Source organism: Diceros bicornis, chromosome 31, assembly GCF_020826845.1.
Source record: "Diceros bicornis minor isolate mBicDic1 chromosome 31, mDicBic1.mat.cur, whole genome shotgun sequence".
NCBI classification, from domain to species: domain Eukaryota; kingdom Metazoa; phylum Chordata; class Mammalia; order Perissodactyla; family Rhinocerotidae; genus Diceros; species Diceros bicornis.
In genome coordinates this window covers 9,831,714-9,854,917 of record NC_080770.1, presented here as the reverse complement: position 1 = coordinate 9,854,917, position 23,204 = coordinate 9,831,714, and the positions used below count along the sequence as shown (strand labels likewise).

General features: G+C 36.4%; 1 pseudogene; it reads left to right on the top strand.

Moving 5' to 3' along the window:
* The first annotated feature begins 1,103 nt into the window (after nucleotides 1-1,103).
* LOC131394920 (organic anion transporter 7-like) lies at nucleotides 1,104-22,953 on the top strand (annotated as a pseudogene).
* Nucleotides 22,954-23,204: the final 251 nt, after the last annotated feature.

The window sequence follows — 23,204 nt, the reverse complement described above, 5'->3', positions numbered from 1 at the left end:
ATTGAGTTAAAGGCCAAGCACTTGTAAGGATTGGGCATTTTAAAGTTCTCAGAAATGTAATACAAACTAACCCAAATTCATTTCAAGAAGTTATCTGGGAAAATGTTCAGTATAAAACCTAGCATAGGGGCTGGCCTGGTGGCATAGCAATTAAGTTTGTGCACTCCACTTCAGCAGCCTGGGGTTCACCGGTTCAGATCCTGGGCATGGACATACTCATCACTTGTCAAGCCATGCTGAGGTGGCATCCCACATAGAAGAAATAGAAGGACCTACAACTAGGATATACAACTATGCACTGGGGCTTTGGGGAGAAAAAAAAGAAAAAGAGGAAGATTGGCGACAGATGTTAGCCCAGTGCCAACATTCCTAAAAAAACCCGAAAAACAAAAAACCTAGCTTAAGTTAGTCAGTTTAATTAAACAGACATATCTTTAAAGTTGCCAATATTGAATATGATGCACATAAACAGCTTTTATTCCACCTAGGTTTACTAGTCAAATTTATGTTATGTTATCTTTGTTGCAAAATTTGTCAGCAAAAAATAACATAAAATGGTGGTTGATTTTGTTCAATGTCTCATGAAGTTTTTATGAGTAATCTAAATGTAGTTGTTGGGAGCAAATAATTTAGATTAGTGTAAATGGGATAATAGTTTATTGATGAGCATTTTAGCAACAATTATATTTTATGGCATGTGTGCTTATAAATAGCATCCAAAATTTTTCTGGAAACTTGAAACTTTAGAGATTTTCTAAGCTAAATTAAATGATGAGAAATTTACTAAATATCTAGATCATTTTGAGTAAGATAAAATAGGGAAACATTAATCATTGAACATAGCTTTATCAACTTTTGGCTGCCTATTGCACAGAAACTAAAGGTAAATTTGGGTCTATTAGTAAACATGTTTTATGCGATATTGAGAAATTTTCTATGAAAAAGTGTATGTTTCTGAAAGTTATAAAAAATATTTCGTTGCAGCGTTATTCACAATAGCCAAGACTTGGAAGCAACGTAAGTGCCCATCAAGGGACGAACGAAGATGGGGACGAAAGAAGATGTGGTATATATACACAATGGAATACTACTCAGCCATAAGAAACGATGAAATCCAGCCATTTGTGACAACATGGATGGACATTGAGGGTATTATGCAAAGCGAAGTAAGTCAGAGGGAGAAGGTCAAATACCTTATGATTTCCTTCATTAAGTAGTAGATAATAACAACAATAAACAAACACATAGAGACAGAGATTGGATTGGTGGTTACCAGAGGGGAAGGGGGGAGGGAGGAGGGTGAAAGGGATAATTCAGCACATGTGTGTGGTGATGGGTTGTAATTAGTATTTGGGTGGTGAACATGATGTAATCTATGGAGAAATAGAAGTATAATGATGTACACCTGAAATGTATACAATGTTACAAACCAATGTTACTGCAATAAATAAAAAATAAAAAAATAGAATAAAGAAAAAGAGAGACATACTCCAAAAAAAAAAAAAAAATTCCCAATATCGCAGCCTGCCTTATTTCATTTCAATTGGTGTCAAAGATCTACTGGTAACAGATTAGAGAAGAAGCTTTGTTATACTCAGCATCTATTTACTAACAGGGAGGGTTGCTTCTGAGAAGATCTGTTGTTGATTATTTTTTGATAATTTAAGGTTTTAAGTGCAAAGTTTCACTTGCTAAAACATTACCTAAATTTTGAAATGTGACTTCTTTTTTACACTTAGTTTTAAAATAGGTTGTTACTGTTCCCTAATCTAACCTGTACCTGTTTCTCAGGTTCGGGAGGAGGTTAATCTTCAGGTGGTGTTTACTCCAGTTTGCCATTGCTGACACCTGTGCAGCCTTTGCTCCACCTTCCTCATTTACTGCTCACTGTGCTTCTGGGCTGGCCTTTCTGTCATGACCATCTTGTTAAATGGTACTATGCTCAGTAAGTCAACACTTTTGATCTTGTACATTTTCCAAGCCTTGACATTAATGTTGACATTCCACCTTTGTTTAAAGTCAAAATCCTGTTTGTGTTTTCTTTTAGTTGTTGAATGGACACCACGCCAATTCCAAGCCATGGGAATGACACTGGTAATCTGTGCAAATAGTATCGGACAGATAATATCAGGAGGTGTGGCTTTTGCTATTCGAGACTGGCGCACCCTCCAGCTGGTGTTTTCTGTGCCGGTATTTGCCATCTTTCTGTCTTCAAGGTATAAGCTCTCTCTTAGTCTTAGAGGGTCCTGGAATGAAAGATGAATGGAATCAGGACACAGGAATTCTCTTTGATCCTTGGTGAACGCTTGAGCATGTGCTCTACTAATTTGTGTGATTCCAGAAGCTGAACAGACAGGGTTGCTAGATAACACCATGGACACTAAATTAAATTTGAATTTCAGATAAACAATGTATATTTTTGTATAATAACATCTCAAATGTTATATGGCACATAGTCATACTGAAAATTATTTATGGTTTATGTGAAATTTCTATTTATCTGAGAGCTCTGTATTTTAAGTGCTAACTGAATAAAATACATAATGTCCCATTAAATTCAAATTTTGGATAAATGATGAATAATATTTTAGTACAACTATGTTCCAAATATTGTACAGGACATAGTTATACTAAAGAGTTATTCACTGTTTGTTTGAATACAAATTTAACGAGGCTCACTCTATTTTTAGTTGCTAAAATTGGCACTTCCTCTGAATAAGAGGGAAGCCAATATGACTCAAAGTCTGCATTTCTAGAAGTAAAAGTTTACTGAATTAAGGGCCAGCCTCATATTTTTCCTAGTTATCACATAAGAGCAAGTAAATTTATATTTTCTGGTATAACCAAACAGTGGTAGGTATTAGATTGGAGGGAAGAGGTATCCGCAAGGGAGGATAAACTTCCTTTTGCACTCTTAGGTTCTGTGGATGGTCTAAGAATTACTCTGACATGAGACAGATTAACAGGAGAAATGCATGCAAATTTATTTAATACTTTTTCATGTACACAGGAGTCTTCAGAAGAAAAAGGAAGACCTAAAGATGTCATTAGGCCAAAAGCTTACATACATTTTTACACATTAAAAAAACTTTAGATTGAGGGGATGTGACAAGACAAAGTGCCTTGGACCAGGGGCAATAATTTGTGGGAGTATGACTAAAAAATATATGGGGAAACTAAGGGAAAATAAGACTCATTTTAGTAAATTAATTTTACAGATCCATTTGGGCATCAACTCCCAGTATCTGGTGATAAGAATGTTCTCTTCCTGCCACAAGAAAGGCATCTTCTCATGTGAAATTTTATGACCTATTTTTAGGTAGAAAGGGGAAGACAGAGAACTCTTCCTACATCTGCTGTTTCTCAAGTGTCTTCAGTGCAAATAATAAATATGTCAAAGCAGCATATTTTGGGTGACATATTCCAAACCCTTTCCCATCCCTGGACAAAGGTTATGTGAAAAATGAGCAAATGAGAGTTAACTAAACCTCTGTCCTGTTCTTTGATCAGGTGGCTAGTGGAGTCTGCTCGGCGGCTGATCATTATCAACAAACCCAAAGAGAGCTTAAAGGAACTCAGAAAAGCTGCACACATGAATGGAAGGAAGGATGCAGGAGACACCCTAACCCTTGAGGTGAGCAGGATGGGAGCTGGATATGGGATGTAGGGAAGACATGACCTGACATCTATATTAGTCAGCATCCATAAGAGGAATGCAAGGTAATGTGTCAAGAGTGGTTAGGGGTCTTCTGACCTCATTGTGCTGGTTCTCAATGAGAGTCAACATTGTTTGGGTTAACGTTAGAAAAGGACATGCTGTTGCTGAAAGCATTGGACACGTATTTTACTCAATGGAGACAAAGCACTGAGTATAAACAATTATAAATTGTAGACTCACAAAGAGAAAAAAAAGAGAGAAGGCTCAAATAAATAAAATTAGAAAAGAAAGTGGAGTAATTACAACACATACCATAGAAATACAAAGGACTATAAGAGAAACAGTGAAAACTTATATGCCAACAAATTAGATAATCTAGAATAAATAGATAAATTCTTAGAATTACACCACCTTTGAAAACTGAATCAAGAAGAAATTTAGAATCTGAATAGACTGATCACCAGTAAGGAGATCAAAAGAGTAATCAAACCCTCCCCAAAATCAAAAGTCAGAACTGACGACTTCCCTGGTGTATTCTACCAAACATTCAAAGAAGATTTTATATCTATCCTTGTTAAATTCTTCCAAGAATTGAAGAGGACAGGACACTTCCTAACTCATTCTATGAGGCCAATATAACCCCGATAAGCAAAACCTGACAAGGACAATACAAAAAAAGAAAATTACAGACCAATATCACTGATGAATAGATGCAAAAATCCTCAACAAAATATTAGCAAATCAAAAAATATACAGTAAAAGGATTATACACCATTATCAAGAGAGATTTATTCCAGGGATGCAAGGATGCTTCAGCCTCCACAAATCAATCAATGTGATACACCACATTAACAAAATGAAGAATACAAATCACATGATCATCTCAATAGATGCAGAGAAAGCATTAAACAGGATAGAGTATCTATTTATGATAAAGACTCTGAATAAAATAGGTATAAAAGGAAAGTATCACAACAGATGACATTTTTTATATTATATAAAACTCTGAAGAATCCACCAAAAAACTTAGAAATAAGAAATGAATACAATAACATTGCAGGGTACAATATTAACATGCAAAAATCAGTAGTGTTTCTATATATTAACAATGAAATAGCACAAAGAGAAATCAAGAGTACAATTTCATTTACAATCCCACAAAAGAATAAAATACTTAGGAAGAAATTTAACCAAGGAGGTGAAAGACCTGTACCCTGAAACCTATAAAACATTGTTGAAAGAAATTGAACAAGACACAAAAAGATGGAAAGATATTCAGTGCCCATAAATTGGAAGAATTAAGATACTTAAAATGTCCATACTTCCTAAAGCAATCTAAAGATTCAGTGCAATCCCTGTCAAAGTCCCAGCAATATTTTTCACGGAAATAGAACAAAGAATCCTAAAATTTACATGGAACAAAAAAAGACCCCAAATAGTCAATGCAATCCTGAGAAAACAGAAAAAAGCTGGAAGCATCACAATCCCTGACTTCAAAATATACTACTGGAAGAAAAACAGACACACAGATCAATGGAGCAGAATCAAAAGCCCAGAAATAAAGCCACACATCTATAGACAGAGGATCAAAGAGCATACAATAGAGAAAGGAAAGTGTATGATTTGTATGATTTACAAATCATATATCTGATAAGTGATTAATATCTAAAATATATAAAGAATTCATACAACTCAACAACAAAGAAACAAACAATCCAATTAAAAAGGGGGAAGAGGATATATACAGACATTTTTCCAAATAAGATACACAGATGACCATGAGACACATGAAAAGATGTTCAATATCACTAATTATAAGGAATGCAAATCAAAACCATACTGAGATATCACCTCACATCTGTCAAAATGACTACTATTAAAAAGACAAGAAATAACAAGTGTTGGAGATGATGTGGAGAAAAGGGAACTCTCAGACACTGCTGGTCGCCATGTAAACTGGTGCAGCCACTATGGAAAACAATATGAATATTCCTCAAAAAATTAAGAACAGAAATACCATATGATGCAGTTTTTCACTTCTGGGTATTTATCCAAAGAACAGGAAAGCACTAATTTGAAAAGATATATGCTCCCCCATGTTCGTCTCAGCATTATTCAACAGCCGAGATTTGGAAACAACCTAAGTGCCCATTAATTGAAGAATGGATAAAGAAGATGTGTTATATATTTGCAATGGAATACTACCCTTTCATAAAAAAAGATGAAATCTTGCTATTCACCACAACATGGATGGTCTTTGAGGGCGTTATGCTAAGTGAAATAAGTCAGACAGAGAAAGCCAAATACTTTATGATTTCACTCATGTGTGGAAGGTTAAAAAAACGAAGACATAGACACAGAGAATAGGTTGGTGGTTACCAGAGGATAAAGGAGAAGGGGTGAGGGCAAAATGGGTAAAAAAGTACATAGGTATGGTGATGGATGGCAATTAGACTTTGAGTAGTGAACACAGTGTGGTCAACACAGAAGTCAAAATATAATCATGTACACCTGAAATCTACATAGAATTATAAACCAATGTTACCTCAAAAATAATTAAAGAAAAATTATTTTAGAAAAAAATTGTATATTGGTCTCACTCTGTGTAAGAAAGTGGTAAAAGGTAATCCATTCCCTTCCAATTAATGTTCTGATGGTCATTTTTCAGAGCAGTAACATCAGTAGAAGGATTAGTGATGATGCAGAATAGAGCATAAGGAGGTTCTCATTTATTTACTCACCCATGCACTTTATTCCATAGTATATTTAGTAACTGCCTATCTGTGGCAGGTTTTGTTTTATCCCTGGAAATATGGCAGTGACCATAACAGTCCAAATGCAGGTTGTATGGAGTTTGTGTTCTTATCACAAGTTACAAGAGCATGACTGAGTGGAAATACCTTAGAGAAATCTTTCCCTCTTTTTTTTAATTGATGTTTTAATAGTTTATAACATTGTGAAATTTTGGGTTGTACATTTTTGTTTGTCCATCACCATATATATGTCTCCCTTCACCCCTTGTGCCCACCCCCTACCCCCATTGCCCCTGGTAACCACAATACAGTTTTCTCTGTCCATGTGTTGGTTTATATTCCACATATGAGTGAGATCATAGTGTTTGTCTTTCTATTTCTGGCTTATTTCACTTAACATAATATCCTCCAGGCCCATCCATGTTGTTGCAAATGAGACGATTTTGTCTTTTTTTATGGCTGAGTAGTATCCCCTTGTATATATATACCACATCCTCTTGATCCAATCATCAGTTGAGGGACACTTAGGTTGCTTCCACTTCTTGGCTATAGTGAATAGTGCTGCAATGAACATAGGAGTGCGTAAGCCTCTTTGGATTGTTGATTTCAGGTTCATTCGATAGATTCCCTGTAGTGGGATAGCTGGATCATAGGGTATTTCTATTTTTAATTCTCTGAGGAATCTCCATACCGTTTTCCATAGAGGCTACACCAGTTTGCATTCCCACCAGCTGTGTATGAGGGTTCCTGTTTCTCCACATCCTCTCCAACATTTGTTGTTTTTTGTCTTGGTGATTATAGCCATTCTAACGGGCGTGAGGTGATATCTTAGTGTTGTTTTGATTTGCATTTCCCTGATGATTAATGATGTTGAACATCTTTTCATGTGCCTATTGGCCATCTGTATATCTTCTTTGGAGAAGTGTCTGTTCATCTCATCTGCCCATTTTTTGATCGGGTTGTTTGATTTTTTGTTCGGGTTGTTTGATTTTTTGTTGTTCAGTTGTGTGAGTTCTTTATATATTATGGAGATTAACCCCTTGTCAGATATATGTTTTGCAAATATTTTTTCCCAGCTGGTGGGTTGTCTGTTCATCTCGATTCTGGTTTTGTCTTGTAGAAACTCTTTAATCTGATAAAGACCCACTTGCTTATTTTTTCTTTAGTTTCCCTAATCTGGGTAGGCATGTCATCTGAAAGGATTCCTTTATGACCAATGTCAAATGGTGTGTTCCCTATATTTTCTTCTATGAGTTTTATAGTTTCAGATCTCACCTTCAGGTCTTTGATCCATTTTGAGTTAATTTTTGTGAATGGTGATAGCAGATGGTCCATTTTCATTCTTTTGCATGTGACTGTCCAGTTTTCCCAACACCATTTATTGAAGAGACTTTCCTTTCTCCATTGTACGTTCTTAGCTCCTTTTGTCAAAAATTAGCTGTCCGTATATGTGTGGTTGTATTTCTGGGCTTTCAGTTCTGTTCCATTGATCTGTGTGTCTGTTTTTGTACCAGTACCATGCTGTTTTGATTACTATTGCTTTGTAGTATATTTTAAAGTCATGGATTGTGATGCCTCCAGCTTTGTTCTTTTTTCTTAGGATTGCTTTAGCTATCAGGGTCTTTTGTTGCCCCATATGAATTTTAGTATTCTTTTTTCTATTTACCTGAAGAATGTCATTGGGATTCTGATTGGGATTGCATTGAATCTGTAGATTGCTTTAGGTAATATAGACATTTTAACTATGTTTATTCTTCCAATCCATATGCATGGGATGTCTTTCCATTTCTTTATGTCATCATCGATTTCTTTCAATAATGTCTTGTAGTTTTCATTGGATAGGTCTTTCATCTCCTTGGTAAGATTTATTCCTAGGTATTTTATTCTTTTTGATGCAATTGTAAATGGTATTATCTTTTTGAGCTCTCTTTCTGTTAGTTCATTATTAGCATATAGAAATGCAACTGATTTTTGTAGATTGATTTTGTACCCTGCAACTTTGCTGTAGTTGTTGATTGTTTCTAACAGTTTTCCAACAGATTCTTTAGGGTTTTCTATATATACAATCATGTCATCTGCAAATAGTGAGAGTTTCACTTCTTCATTGCCTATTTGGATTCCTTTTATTCCTTTTTCTTGCCTAATTGCTCTGGCCAAAACCTCCAGTACTATGTTGAATAGGAGTGGTGAGAGTGGGCAGCCCTGCCTCATTCCTGTTCTCAGAGGAATGGCTTTCAGTCTTTCCCCATTGAGTATGGTGTTGGCTGTGGGTTTGTTATTATGTTGAGGTACTTTCCTTCTATACCCATTTTGTTGAGAGTTTTTATCACAAATGGATGTTGTATCTTGTCAAATGCCTTCTCTGCGTCTATTGAGATGACCATGTGGTTTTTATTCTTTGTTTTGTTGACATGGTGTATCACGTTGATTGATTTGCAGATGTTGAACTATCCCTGTGTCTCTGGTATAAATCCCACTTGATCATGGTGTATGATCTTTTTAATGTATTGTTGTATTCGGTTTGCCAATATTTTCTTGAGGATTTTTGCATCTATGTTCATCAGCATTATTGGCCTGTAATTTTCCTTCTTTGTATTGTCTTTGTCTGGCTTTGGTATCAGGGTGATGTTGGCGTCATAGAATGATTTAGGAGGTGTTCCGTCTTCCTCTATTTTTTGGAATAGTTTGAGACGGATGGGTATTAAATCTTCTTTGAATGTTTGGTAAAATTCACCAGAGAAGCCATCTGGTGCTGGACTTTTATTTTTTGGGAGGTTTTTGATTACTATTTCAATCTCTTTACTTGTGATTGGTCTATTCAGATTCTCCATTTCTTCTTGGTTCAGTTTTGGGAGGTTGTATGAGTCTAAGAATTTATCCATTTCTTCTAGATTGTCCAATTTATTGGCATATAATTTCTCATAGTATTCTCTTATAATCCTCTGTATTTCCATGGTATCCGTTGTAATTTCTCCTCTTTCATTTCTAATTTTATTTACTTGAGCCTTTTCTCTTTTTTTTTTAGTAAGCCTGGCTAAGGGTTTGTCTATTTTGTTTATCTTCTCGAAGAACCAACTCTTTGTTTCATTAATCCTTTCTACTGTTTTTTTGGTCTCAATATCATTTATTTCTGCTCTGATTTTTATTATTTCTCTCCTTCTGCTGGCTTTGGGCTTTGTTTGTTCTTCTTTATCTAGTTCTGTTAGGTGTAATTTAAGTTTGCCTATTAGGGCTTTTTCCTGTTTGTTAAGGTGGGCTTGTATCGCTATGAGTTTCCCTCTCAGGACCGCTTTTGCTGCATCCCATATGGTTTGATATGGCATGTTATCATTTTCGTTTGTTTCCAGATAGTTTTTGATTTCTCCTTTAATTTCATCAATGATCCATTGGTTGTTCAGTAGCATGTTGTTTAATCTCCACATTTTTGTCACTTTCCCAGTTTTTTTTCCTGGTTCATTTCCAGTTTCATAGCCTTATGGTCTGAAAAGATGCTTGTTATGATTTCAATCTTCTTAAATTTATTGAGGCTTGCTTTGTTTCCCAACATATGGTCTATCCTAGAGAATGTTCCATGCGCGCTTGAGAAGAATGTGTAGTCAGCTGTTTTTGGGTGGAGTGCTCTGTATATGTCTACTAGGTCCATCTCGTCCAGTTTTTCATTTAAGTCTAATATTTCTTTATTAACATTTTGTCTGGATGATCTATCCATTGCTGTAAGTGGGGTGTTAAGATCCCCTACTATTATTGTGTTGTTGTTGATTTCTCCTATTAGGTTTGTTAATAGTTGTTTTATGTACATTGGTGCTCCTATGTTGGGTGCATATATATTTATAAGTGATATGTCTTCTTGATGGAGTGTCCCTTTTATCATTATATATTTCCCTTCTTTGTCTTTCTTAACCTGTTTTATCTTGAAGTCTACTTTGTCTGATACGAGTATGGCAACACCTGCTTTCTTTTGTTTGCCATTAGCTTGGAGTATTGTCTTCCATCCTTTCACTCTGAGCCTGTGCTTGTCTTTAGTGCTAAGATGTGTTTCCTGAAGGCAGCATATTGTTGGGTCTTGCTTTTTAATCCATCCTGCCACTCTGTATCTTTTGATTGGAGAGTTCAATCCATTTACATTTAGGGTAATTATTGAAATATGAGGGCTGAATGTTGCTGTTTTGTCACATTTTCCGGTTCTTTTGCATTTCCTTTGTTTCTTGTCCCATTTGTTTTGGACTGCCAATTCAGTTTGGTTGTTCTGTCTTATGATTCTTCTAGTTTTCTCTTTGTTTATCATATGTGGTTTTGCTTTGATTATTTGTTTAGTGGTTACCTTGAGGTTTGGGCAAAAAATCTTGTGTATGAGATAGTCCATTATCTGATAGCCTCCTATTTCCTTATACTAAGTCAATTCAGTCACTTTCCTCTTTCCCTTCTAAGTTGCTCTTGTTATACCTTATTCTATCTTGTGTTGTGGCTGTGTGTTTACAGTGATGAGGTTAAATTTATTTTTGGTGAATTTCTTCCTTTGATCTTTGAGTTTAGTATTTAAGTGGTTGCTAACCTATTCCGGTAAAGATCTACTATTTCTCTGATTTTGTCTACCTACTTTTCTCCTTCCTCCAAGCTTTGTGTTCCCTTTCTCTTCTTTTTTTCAGGCCTGAGGGCCTTCTTGAGTATTTCTTGTAGTGGCGGTCTCGTGGCCATGAACTCCCTTAGCTTTTGTTTATCTGGGAGAGTTACTATTTCTCCATCATATTTGAAGGATATTTTTGCTGGATAGAGTATTCTTGGCTGAAAGTTTTTGTCTTTTAGTATTTTGAATATATCATTCCAGTCTCTTCTAGCCTGAAAAGTTTCTGTTGAGAAATCCACTGAGAGCCTGATGGGAGTTCCTTTGTACGTTATTTTTTGTTTTTGTCTAGCTGCCTTAATATTGTTTCTTTGTCGTTGACCCTGGCTAGCCTTACCACTAGGTGTCGTGGTGAAGGCCTTTGTCTGTTAATATATATAGGTGTCCTGTTGGCTTCGCTTACTGGTATTTCCTGCTCCTTCCCCAGATTTGGGAAATTTTCAGCTATTATTCCCTTGAATAGGCTCTCTGTTCCTCTTTCCCTCTCCTCTCCCTCAGGAATACCTATAATTCTTATGTTACATTTTCTAATAGAGTCCGATATTTCTCGGAGTCTTTCTTCATTTCTTTTTAGTCTTAGTTCTCTCTCTTCTTCCATCTGGAGAATATCTGTATTCCTATCCTCTAAAGTACTAATTCTTTCCTCCATATTGTCAGCTCTGTTCTTTAAAGATTCCAGATTCTCCTTTATCTCCTCCATTGTGTTCTTCATCTCCATCAGCACTGATTGGTTTTTCTTTATGATTTCAATCTCTTTTGTGAAGAAACTCCTAATCTCATTGAATTGTTTGTCTGTGTTGTCTCGTATTTCGTTGAGTGTTTTTATGATAGCTATTTTGAAATCTCTGTCATTTAGTCTATGGATTTCTGTGTCTTCGGGGTTGATTTCTGGGTGCTTGTCATTTTGTTTCTGGTCTGGTGATTTCATATATTTTTGCATTGTGGTTCCTGTGTTGGTTTTGATTTTCCTCATCCTGGAAGTCTCTGGTTGCAATTTCCACCTGCCGCCACTGTCTGGTGGTAAAGGGCTGTGTAGTCTAAGCCCCCTGCGCTCTGCCCCAGTTTTTCTGCTGTGATCCGCAGTTTTTTTTTTTTTTTTTTTTCCCGCTGCGATCCATGGGTCCAGTCCAGTTTGTTCAGGTCTGCCTCGGATCGCTAGGTCTGGTCGAGCTGCCGACTCCGGGTTCCGGGGAGGGGGGAGCTCTCTCTTTTGCCCTCTGGGTCCCTGACGTGGGAGGCTTCTCGTTTGCCCCTCTTTATCCGCTCTCTGGGGTGCTCAGATGTTGATGGTAGCCCTGTGGCTCCTCTGAGTCCTCTGTGCAGGAGTTTCCCACTGGCTGAGAGAGCCCGAAGAGCTACAGTTTTCCCGCCGAGGGCCGCCCCTCCCCCCTCTCTGGGAGCCGCGCGGACCGGGATCGCTGATCTGATGGGGAGGGAGTGGAGTTCTCCTTACCTCTCCCCACTTCCTCCGGGGGCCCAGCACGTTCCGCTCTCAGATGTGCGGCAGTGTCGATCCCTCCGCTCTAGGTTTTCACTGTCTGGGATTCCGTTGTTGGTCTGTGGCTGTTGCTTTTGTTGTATCTTGTGGGGGAAGAATTCACGGGAAAGCTCACTCTGCCATGATGCTGACGTCACTCCTGCCTTTTTTTTTTTTAAATCTCTGAGTAGTATTACATTGTATATATATCACATCTTTATCTGTTCATTTGTTGATGGGCACTTGGGTTGCTTACACATCACGGCTATTGTGAATAATTCTGTGATGAACATAGTGATGCATAAATCTCTTTGAATTATTGATTTCATGTTCTTTGGATAAATACCAAGGATTGGGATAGCTGGATCATGTGGTATTTCTGTTTTTAATTTTTTGAGAAATGTCTATACTGTTTTCCATAGTGGTTGCACCTTTTGCATTCCTGACAGCAGTATATGATGGTTCCCTTTTCCATATCCTCTCCCACACTTGTTATTTCTTGTTTTGTTAATTATAACTACTATGACAGGTGTGAGGTGAAATCTCATTATAGTTTTGATTTGCATTTCCCTAATAGTTAATGACTTTGAACATCTTTTCATATGCCTATTGGCCATCTGTATATCTTCTTTGGAAAAATATCCTCTGCCCAGTTTTTGATCGGGTTGTCCTTTTTTGTTGTTGTTTAGTTATATGAGATCTTTATATATTTTGGAAATTAACCCATTGTTGGATATAGGATTTGTAAATATTTTATCCTATCTTGTGTATCTTTTCATTATTTTGATGGTATCTTTTGTCATGAAGAAGCTTTGTAATATGATGTAGTCCCACTTTTTTATTTCTTCTTTTGTTTCCCTTACCTGAGTAGACAGGGTATTCAAAAAGACACTGCTAAAACCGATATCAGAGTGTAGTGCCTATGTTTCTTCTAGCAGTTTTATGGTTTTGGGTCTTACATTCAAGTCTTTAATTCTTTTTGAGTTAAGTTTTTTGCATGCTGTAAGATAATGTTCTACTTTCATTCTTTTGCATGTGGCTGTCCAGTTTTTCCAACATCATTTATTAAAGAAACTTTCCTTTCTCCACTGTATGTTCTTGGCTCCTTTGTCAAAGATTGGCTGTCCATAGACGTGTGGGTTTATTTCTGGGCTTTCAATTCTGTTACATAGATCTCTGTGTGTTTTTTTTCTGCCAGTACCATGCTGTATTGATTGCTATATCTTTGTAGTATATTTTGAAATGAGGGAGTGTGTTACCTCCAGGTTTGTTCTTTTTTCTCAGGATTACTTTGACTATTTCGGCTCTTTTGTTCTTCCATGTAAATTTTAGGATTCTTTGTTCTATTTCCATGAAGAATGTCATTGAAATTCTGATTCAGATTGTATGAATCTGTAGATTTCTCTAGGTAATATGAACATTTTAACTATGTTCATTCTTCCAATCCGTGAGCATGGAATATCTTTCAATTTCTTTTTGTCATCTTCAATTTCTTTCAATAATGTCTTATAGTTTTCAGTGTATAGGTCTTTCACTTCCCTGGTTAAATTTATTCCTAGGTATTTTATTTTTATTGTTGCAATTGTACCTGGAATTATATTCTTGATTTCTCTTTCTCTTAGTTCATTATTAGTGTATAGAAATGCAACTGAGTTTTGTATGTTGATTTTCTACCCTGAAAATTTGTTCTATTTGTTGATTATTTCTTATAGTTTTTTGATAGATTCTGTAGGGTTTTCTATATTTAAAAAATGTCATCTGCAAATAGTGACTGTTTTATTTATTCCTTTCCACTTTGGATCCCTTTTATATCTCTTTCTTGCCTAATTGCTATGGCTAAAACTTCCAGTACTATGTTGAATAAGAGTAGTGAGAGTGGTCATCCTTGTCTTGTTCCTGCTCTGAGGAATAGTTTTCAGTTTTTCATTGTTGACTATTGTTATCTGTGGGTTTGTTGCATATGGCCTTTATTATATCAAGGTATTTTCCTTCTATATCCATTTGATTGAGAGTTTTTATCATAAATTAATGTTGGATCTTGTCAAATGCTCTCTCTGCATCTATTGAGATGATCATGTGATTTTTATTCTTCATTTTGTTAATGTGGTGTATCACATTGAATGATTTGTGAATGTTGACTCATCCCTGCATCCCTGGAATAAATCCCACTTGATCATGGTGTATGATCTTTTTAATGCATTGTTGTATTCGATTTGCTAATATTTTTTTGAGGTACTTTGCATCTATGTTCATCTATTGGTATCTAATTTTCCTTTTTTTGTGTTGTCCTTATCTGTTCTTGGTATCAGGGTAATGCTGACCTCATAAAATGAGTCAGGAGGCGTCTCATCCTTTTCAATTTTTTTGAAAGAATTTGAGAAGGATAGGTATTAAGTCTTTGAAGAAGGCAGAATTCACCAGAGAAGCCATCTGGACATGGACTTTTGTTTTTGGGGGAGGTTTTTGATTACTGTTTCAATCTCTTTACTTGTGATTCATCTATTCATGTTCTCTATTTCTTCTTAATGCAGGTTTGGGAGGTTGCATGATTCGAAGAATTTATCCTTTTCTTCTAGGTCATCCAGTTTGTTGGTGTATAGCTTTTCAAAGTATTCTCTTATAATTCTTTGTATTTATGTGGTGTCTATTGTAATTCGTCATCATTCATTTTTGATTTTATTTATTTGTGTCTCTCTCTTTTTTTCTTAGTGAGTCTAGCTTAGGATTTGTCAATTTTATTTATCTTTTAAAAAAAGCGTCTCTTAGTTTCACAGATCTTTTCTGTTGTTACTTTAGTCTCTATTTCATTTATTTCTGCTCTATATTTATTATTTCCTTCCTTCTACTGAGTTTGGAGTTTGTTTGTTCTTCTTTTTCTAATTCTTTGGGTATAGTTTAAGATTGTTTATTTAAGATTTTTCTAGTTTTTTGAGGTAGGCTTGTATTTCTATAAACTTACCTCTGAGTACGACTTTTGCTGCATCCCATAAGTTTTGGCATGTTGTGTTTTCATTTTCATTTGTATCCACGTATTTTTTGATGTCTCTGATTTCTTCATTGATCTAATAGTTGTTCAGTAGCATGTTGTTTAGCCTCCACGTATTTGTGACTTTTCCAGCTTTTTTCATGTAGTTTATTTCTAGTTTCATATCACTGTAGTAGGAAAAGATGCTTGATACGATTTCAATATTCTTAAATTTATTGAGGCTTGCCTTCTTTCTGAACATATGATCTATATTTTAGAATATTCCATGTGCACTTGAGAAGAATGTGTATTCTGCTATTTTTGCATGGAATGTTCTATATGTATCTATTAAGTCCATCTAGTCTAGTGTTTCATTTAAGGCCACTGTTTCCTTGTTGACTTTCTGTCTGGATGATCTATCCATTGATATAAGTGGGGTGTTCAGGTCCCCTACCATTATAGTGTTGCTGTCAATTTCTCCCTTAAGTCTGTTAATAGTTGCTTTATATACTTTGCTGCTCCTGTGTTAGGTGCATACATATTAATAAGTGTTATGTCTTCCTGGTGGAATATCCATTTTGTAATTACATAATCTCCATCTTGGTCTTTTGTTGTCTTTTTGTCTTGAAGTCTCTTTTCTCTAATAAAGATTGGCTATACATGCTATCTTTTGGTTTCCATTTTCTTGGAGTATCATCTTCCTTCCCTTCACTTTGAGCCTATGTTTGTCTCTAGAGCTGAGATGACTGTGCTGGAGGTACCATATTGTGTATCGTTTTTTAGTTTATCCAGCCACTCTGTGTCTTTTGATTGGTGAATTCTATTCATTTACACTTAGAGTGATTATTGATATACGGAGGCTTAATACTGCCATTTTATCTTTTGTTTTCTACTTGTTCTATATTTCTATTGTTTCTTTTTCCTTGTATCTGTCTGCCATTTTGGTTTGACGGTTTTCTGTGATGTTTTTCTCAGTTTTCTCTTTATTTGTGATTTATGGCTCTGCTCTGAATTTTTGTATTGTGGTTACCATGAGGCTGTATAGAATATCTCATAGATAAGATAGGTCTTTTTCTGATAGCCTCTGGTCTCCATTAGCCTGTGCAGATTCTGTCCTTTTCCTCTCTTCATTCTGTGTTTTCGTTGTCACAAAATTTATTTCTTGCTTTGTGAGTCTGTGACCAAGTTGAAGTGTTTGTAGTTATTTTTGATGCTTTCTTTCCCTTCACCCTTTATGTTATAATTGTTTACTAACCTATTCTGTTATAGAGCTGCATTTTTAAAAATTATGTCTGTCTATTTATCTCTTTGCTCAAAGCTTTGCAAACTCTTGCCTTTTTTTTTCAGGTAAGAGGGCACCCTTCATCTTTCTTGTAAGGCAGATCTAGTAGCAATGTACTCTCTTAACTTTTTTTTTTGTTGTTTGGGAAAGCTTTTATTTCTCCTTCATATCTGAAGGATATTTTTGCTGGATAGAGTATTCTTGGTTCTTATGTTTTGTCTTTCAGTATGTTGAATATATCATTCCACTCTCTCCGATCCTTTAGGATTTCTGCTGAGAAATCTGCTGAAAGCTTGATCAAGGTTCCTTTGTAGGTTATTTTCTTCTCTCTGCTGCCCTCAGTATTTTTTGCTTGTCATTGACTTTTGACAGTTGTATTATATGCCTTGGACAAGGTGTTTTTGCATTGAAGAAATTTGGAGTTCTATTAGCTTCATATACTTGCTTGTCCAGGTCCTTCCTCATGTTTGGGAAGCTCTCAGTTATTACTTCTTTGAATAAGCTTTCTGCTCCTTTCTCCCTCTCTTCTAATTAGAGGATACCTATTATCTTTATTTTACTTATCCTAATTGAGTGATATATCTCTCAAAGAGTTCCATCAGTTTAAAAAAAAAAATCTGTTTTCTCTCTTTCTCCACCTGAATCATTTCCAGGTTTCTATCTTTGACTTCACAACTTGTGTCCTCCCAATAGTCTGCTCTATTTTTAATGCTTTTTACATTACCTTTCATCTCATTAATTTTGTTTCCCTTCCCTGGCTATATTTTCTACTGTACTAAAAATAGAATTCATCTCTCTTGTCCTCTGTTGGGAGTTCACAATGTCTACCATTTTGTGATAACTGAATTGTTTCCTATTCTTGTTGTGAAGGTTTTGACTTCCACTATGCAGAAGGAGCTGGAGGCAGCACAGACCAAACCTGTGCATGACTTGTTCCACACGACCCTCCTGTTTACAGATCCTGTAAAAGGATCTGTTTACTGTCCTTCGTGAGGTAGGCTTCTGACAGTGCATGAGGAACATTAAAATAGTGGATATGTGATTCTATGTGTTATTTCAGGTGATACCATATGCCTAGATATAGATTTGAGATAAAACATGAGAAAGACACAAAGATAATTTCTATGTTTATACTTAGAGAGAGGGTTAAGAAAAGAGTGACATGGAACTATTTGTTTCATGAGGAGTTTTTTTATCACATGATTCTACTAGGCTCATTACTGAAGATGATGTGAGAACTTCAATCACAGTACAGATCTTGTCTTAGGATTCTTCACTTGTTTGTTTTCATTTTATTTGAGGTAAAATTACAAACCATAAATCACTCAAATATATGCAGCTCAGTGAATAGTTCTATATGTAAATATAGTAATATAGTAAATATAGTAAATATATAACTGTCACCCAGAACAGAGTATAGAAAAAACTCTAAAGCCCTAGAAGGCCCCCTCATGTATCCTCCACAAAAACACTCTTCACCCCCCAAAAAAAACTTAGCAACAATTATAACCACCTTTATCATACTATTATTTTATGGTAATTATTATATCATTAGCTTGTCAGGAAATTGTGTTTAAAATGTACCCATGATTTGTTTGAATCATGTATGCTAAGACACACAAACTCAGGAATGACTGTCATGAAGGAAGTTTATAATCACACATCCCTAGAAAGAGGAGGCATGAAACAGACACAGGGCCAGTCAGGGAGGCACCAGGGTCAGGTAGAAGGCAAAAGAGAGAAGAAAAGAAAGAACATGACCAACAGCCTTTATTTTTTGTCAGAAGGAATGGGGAAGGAAGGTAGCTACTCTGAGTAAGCTTAAGATTGGAAAGTTTGAATAATTTTAGTGGACTCTGGGCGATAGTGGTGGTCCATAGTTGTCCAACACCTAGCCATGGGTTGATTTTGGGTGGGAAAATATTGGCTTGGTGTGTGATTTTGATCAGGGATATGGTTGGGAACATGGGCTCTGGATTGGGGATTTGTATTTCAAAAGTGCACGCACAGGGGAGTAATTTGCTGTCTCTACAAATTAGCTAGCCCTGGAAAAGGCATCACATCAGGATCAAGGCCAAAAATGCTGGAGTATCAAAAATATAGAAAATCAGAAAATATAATCAACATAAATATTCCACAAATCAGATCATGCCTTCTTACATGACACCAACCCTTGGCTTCTTGGCTCAATATTATCATTTGTAAGACAGAGAATCTAAACCTTATGACATATGTCTTTCCTCTTCCTTTCACCACAGATTTGCAAGTTTATTTCCTTTTTTTGGTCTGAGTCTCCACCTCCAGCACTTGGGGACAAACATTTTCCTGTTCCTGGTGATTTTTGGAGTAATCACGCTTGCAAGCAATTATGTTGCACTTTTGGCAGTGAATCACCTGGACCGTCGAGTAAGCCAGATGATTTTCCTGTTCCTGCTGGGAATTTCCATTCTGTCCATCATATTTGTACCCCAAGGTGAGAAAAGAGCACAGAGTGGGAAATGACTTCTCTGAATTCCTTAGTGATTGCATGAGTCACACCTATCTGAAGCCAGAAGGAAAGGGAGAATTGCATTCTAAGGATTCCCTGAAACCAATATGGGGGATTAGTATAGCTTCTGCAGTGAATATTCTGGGAAAAGAACCAAGGTGAGTAAAGGTCAGCTCAGGTATATGGTTGTCTTCATCACATTCTGGAGATATATAGAAACTGATGCCATCTATTACTGACAGTTTCTCTAGGACAGCAATTAATCAATTACCTTTGATCAATCATGCTTTATACAGCAAGCGTGGAGGGCCTAGAACTTGTCATTGTTTCTGATATGAGGACCCAATACTGTCACATCCTCTGTTTGGGATCTTTCTTGTTACTACAGCTTCAGTGACAATTTATTATCTGATCTCTATGTATCCACTCATGTGTCTCATATAAAGTCTCCATAACAGCAACACTGGTTTAGGGACATCATCTTTACCTCAAGAAAACAAAGATTCCTTGTCTTCAGGCATGAAGTATACAACAGGAACAAGGCATTAAGCAGTTAAGAGCCTCTGTCAGAATCTATTTTACTAAATTGAATGATCATATGTAAGGAATAGGGGAACCCAGGTGGTCACCATGCTTCACCTCCCAGCATAGATATATGTTTTACAAGATCCCAGATTGGTGGGCTCCACTCTTCATCTTGAATGTCATCAATGATGCAAGTTTGCTGCCTTACAACAGAGCACAATCCAATGCTGTAATGCTCTTAAGGAAATTTTTTGGAGGGAGGGAGGGCAAGTCAGGGACAGAAAACTGATTCTCTGAAATTTCCCATTAGTGGTTTCCAAAATCATGCTTTTTTCCTAATAGAGGTCCTTATACTTGAATATTGAAACATTATTCTAGATCAAGCTGTTCTCCAGTTTTTCCATTAATACAGGAGTACTTTTTATTATTACTTTCTCTGCATTACTAGCCTCTTGTTAAGATTGTGCAAATTCCCAGGTTTAAAACTCTCAAATGGATGAGTCTTACACCCCTCAGTAATTGCTCACACGACAGTCCTATGTTTTACGTGAAGGGCAAAGGAGACACAGAACAGAAGTAATGCAAGACAGCACCTGCTGGACTCAACTTCTCCCCTCCTTTCTGGCAAATCTCAGATATGCAAGGGGAGTTGATGAAATGACTCAATCCTTTTATTCACTGTAAGCCATAATATGTAGATAAGCCATAATATGTTTCTCAGCTGATTAGACACTGCACATTTTCTGACTCCATGCAGTTTCTGTACAACATATTTTATAATTGCAAACACCTCAAATATGGTCTTCTTCATTTGTAATTTGAGAGATGTTGATTTCCTCAGTCTCACTAGTCTTCTTCTCTGTAGAAATGCAGACCCTAAGTGTGGTTTTGGCAACTTTAGGAGTAGGAGTTTCTTCTGCCACTATCATCTGTTCTATAGCCCATGGAAATGATCTAATTCCTACCATAATCAGGTACCAAGCTCATGGATGCTCACTCAGGATCAAAACATATCTTTTCCAGATAACATACATTTATTGGGGGAAGCAAACTAAAGTAGGTTACTAAAAGTAATTAATTACAATAGTAATAATAATAACAAAAATTATATCCAAATTTTATTGAAAGCTGCCTTTTTGCCAAGCATGAGTTAAGTCTTTTAATATTTCTTCTCCTGTAATATTCTGAACCACACGATGTGTAAATGCTATGGATAAGAGTACTTTTTTAATGATCAAATTGTCTTAATGCACATGTGAACTTTAAAAAAACCACTAGCAAATAAAATAGAAAATGTCCAAAACAAGAACATGCCATATATCTCCATTTCTAAACACATTGATGTGCTATCTATCATAGCCAAAGCAAAATAATAAATCACAAATTATATTTGTGGATTTTCACCAGTTTTTTTTTTTTGTATTATGATTTGCACCCCAAGAGCAATAGCTTTAGGAATCATTGGAATTGCTGGTAATATTGGGGCAGCCCTGGCTCCCCTCTTGATGATCCTAATGGTGTATTACCTCCACCTACCCTGGATCATGTATGGAGTCTTCCCCATCCTCGCTGGATTTGTTGTCCTACTCCTTCCTGAAACCAGAAATCAACTCCTGCCTGACTCCATCCAGGATGTGGAAAATGAGTAAGTAAACTCTCTAGCTGTCCCTTAGGGTTGCGGTGCATTATAGGTCTGTGATGAGGAGGACAACACAACATTCAAGGTCATTTTCCCCAGGGGAAGGTTTAGACCCAGATTATTTCCATGTGGTCAGTGCCTTTGGCTTAGCTACAGGCACATCCTTCTCCCACAGTGACCTCAGACTCCCCCAAGACTCCCTAGATCACACAGATCTGCTCTTCCCAGCCTGAACCAGTAGGTTTAATGGTGAAAAGGCCAAAATTAGGCACCCTAGTGTGACATACACAGCCCTGAAAGTATTTCACAAATATACACAGATCCAAACACCAGATTCTGATCCCCCTGCCCCTGGCAGCCCTCAGCCCAGGAAGTGCAGGTAAGGTCTCTGAGACTGCTGATTGCCATAGACCTGTATAATCTGATTTGTATTCTCCAGAGAAACAGAATCAATAGGATGTGTATATATACAGCAAGAGAGATTTATTTTAAGGAATTAGCTCACAAGATTGGGGGGCTCGCAAGTCTGAAGTCTGTAAGCAGACAGCAGCGTGGAGACCCAGGGAAGAGTTGAAGGAAGAGAAGAGTTCTCCAGTCTGAAGGCAAATTTCTGAGCAGAGTTCCTCTTCCTCTGGGGGCCCTATATTTTTCCCCTAAGACCTTCAACTGATTGGATGATACCCACCACATTGTGGAGTGTAATGTCCTTTACTCAAAGTCTACTGATTTAAATAGTAATAACATCTAAAGAATACTTCTACAGAAACATCTAGACTGATGTTTGACCAAACATCTGGGCACTATGGTCTAGCCAAGTTGACATAAAATATTAACCACCAGAAGGCCAGAGGACTGCCATGGTCACTGAAGAATCTGAGGGAGATCAGGGAGAGGACAAGAGCCCCTCCCACAGATGACAACATTTCCCAGGGGAAGGAGTCCTGTTGTGCTGCCTGTGTGATTCACATCATCCGGTTTTCACTGGGAAGGAAAATTTTGGGAACAGATTTTAAAGTGATGAAGAATGGGAAAGGATTCTCAAACTTTTCTTTACTTCCTTTGGCTTTTCCAAAACCCCTCTTTCCAATGCCATGGTGTCCAAGGATGAGAGTAGAAACTATCAAAGCTGCCTTCCCAGATCCTGCACTGAGAGCTAGGTCTTTTTGTTCACAAGATTTACTCGACCCTTTGGGGCAGGGTTCATGGTTTATAGTAAATCTGGTTGGTGAAGGATAAGATGGGTTAAAGAATGCAGGATATGTATGCTTATTTCATGTCTTTTCATTTTTTGTGTTTATTTGTTTATTCATTTCATTGTATTTTTACCAGGAGAAAAGGCTGGAGAAAAGCAAAGCAGGAAGATATTTCCATGAAAGTGACACCATTTTAATGAATTCCAGGAGCTAACTAACTGCTGATTCAAGAGCAAAATACAAGGGAAAAATGTGGTAATGCCTCATAAGGGAAAATATGAAAAATAAATAAATAAACATATATAATGGAAAGTATATTTTTTCCATTGCAGTATTAAGTTACTAAGTATAAAATACCTATAATTATCATAATAAGAAATGTGAAGAAAACCATACATTTTAAAACAACTTAAAATATTAGTATAATTGTAGATAACCAGCATGTTTCTGGATAGGAAGTTTGGTTAGTAGTAAAAATAATTAATTCTTCCCCCAATTAATTGGTAGAATAATTGATGTAGTAATTATAATGGAAAACTACATACTTTTGGAATACTTGAAAAATAGTTACAAATTTTTCATAAACTAAGAATAAGGTAATCC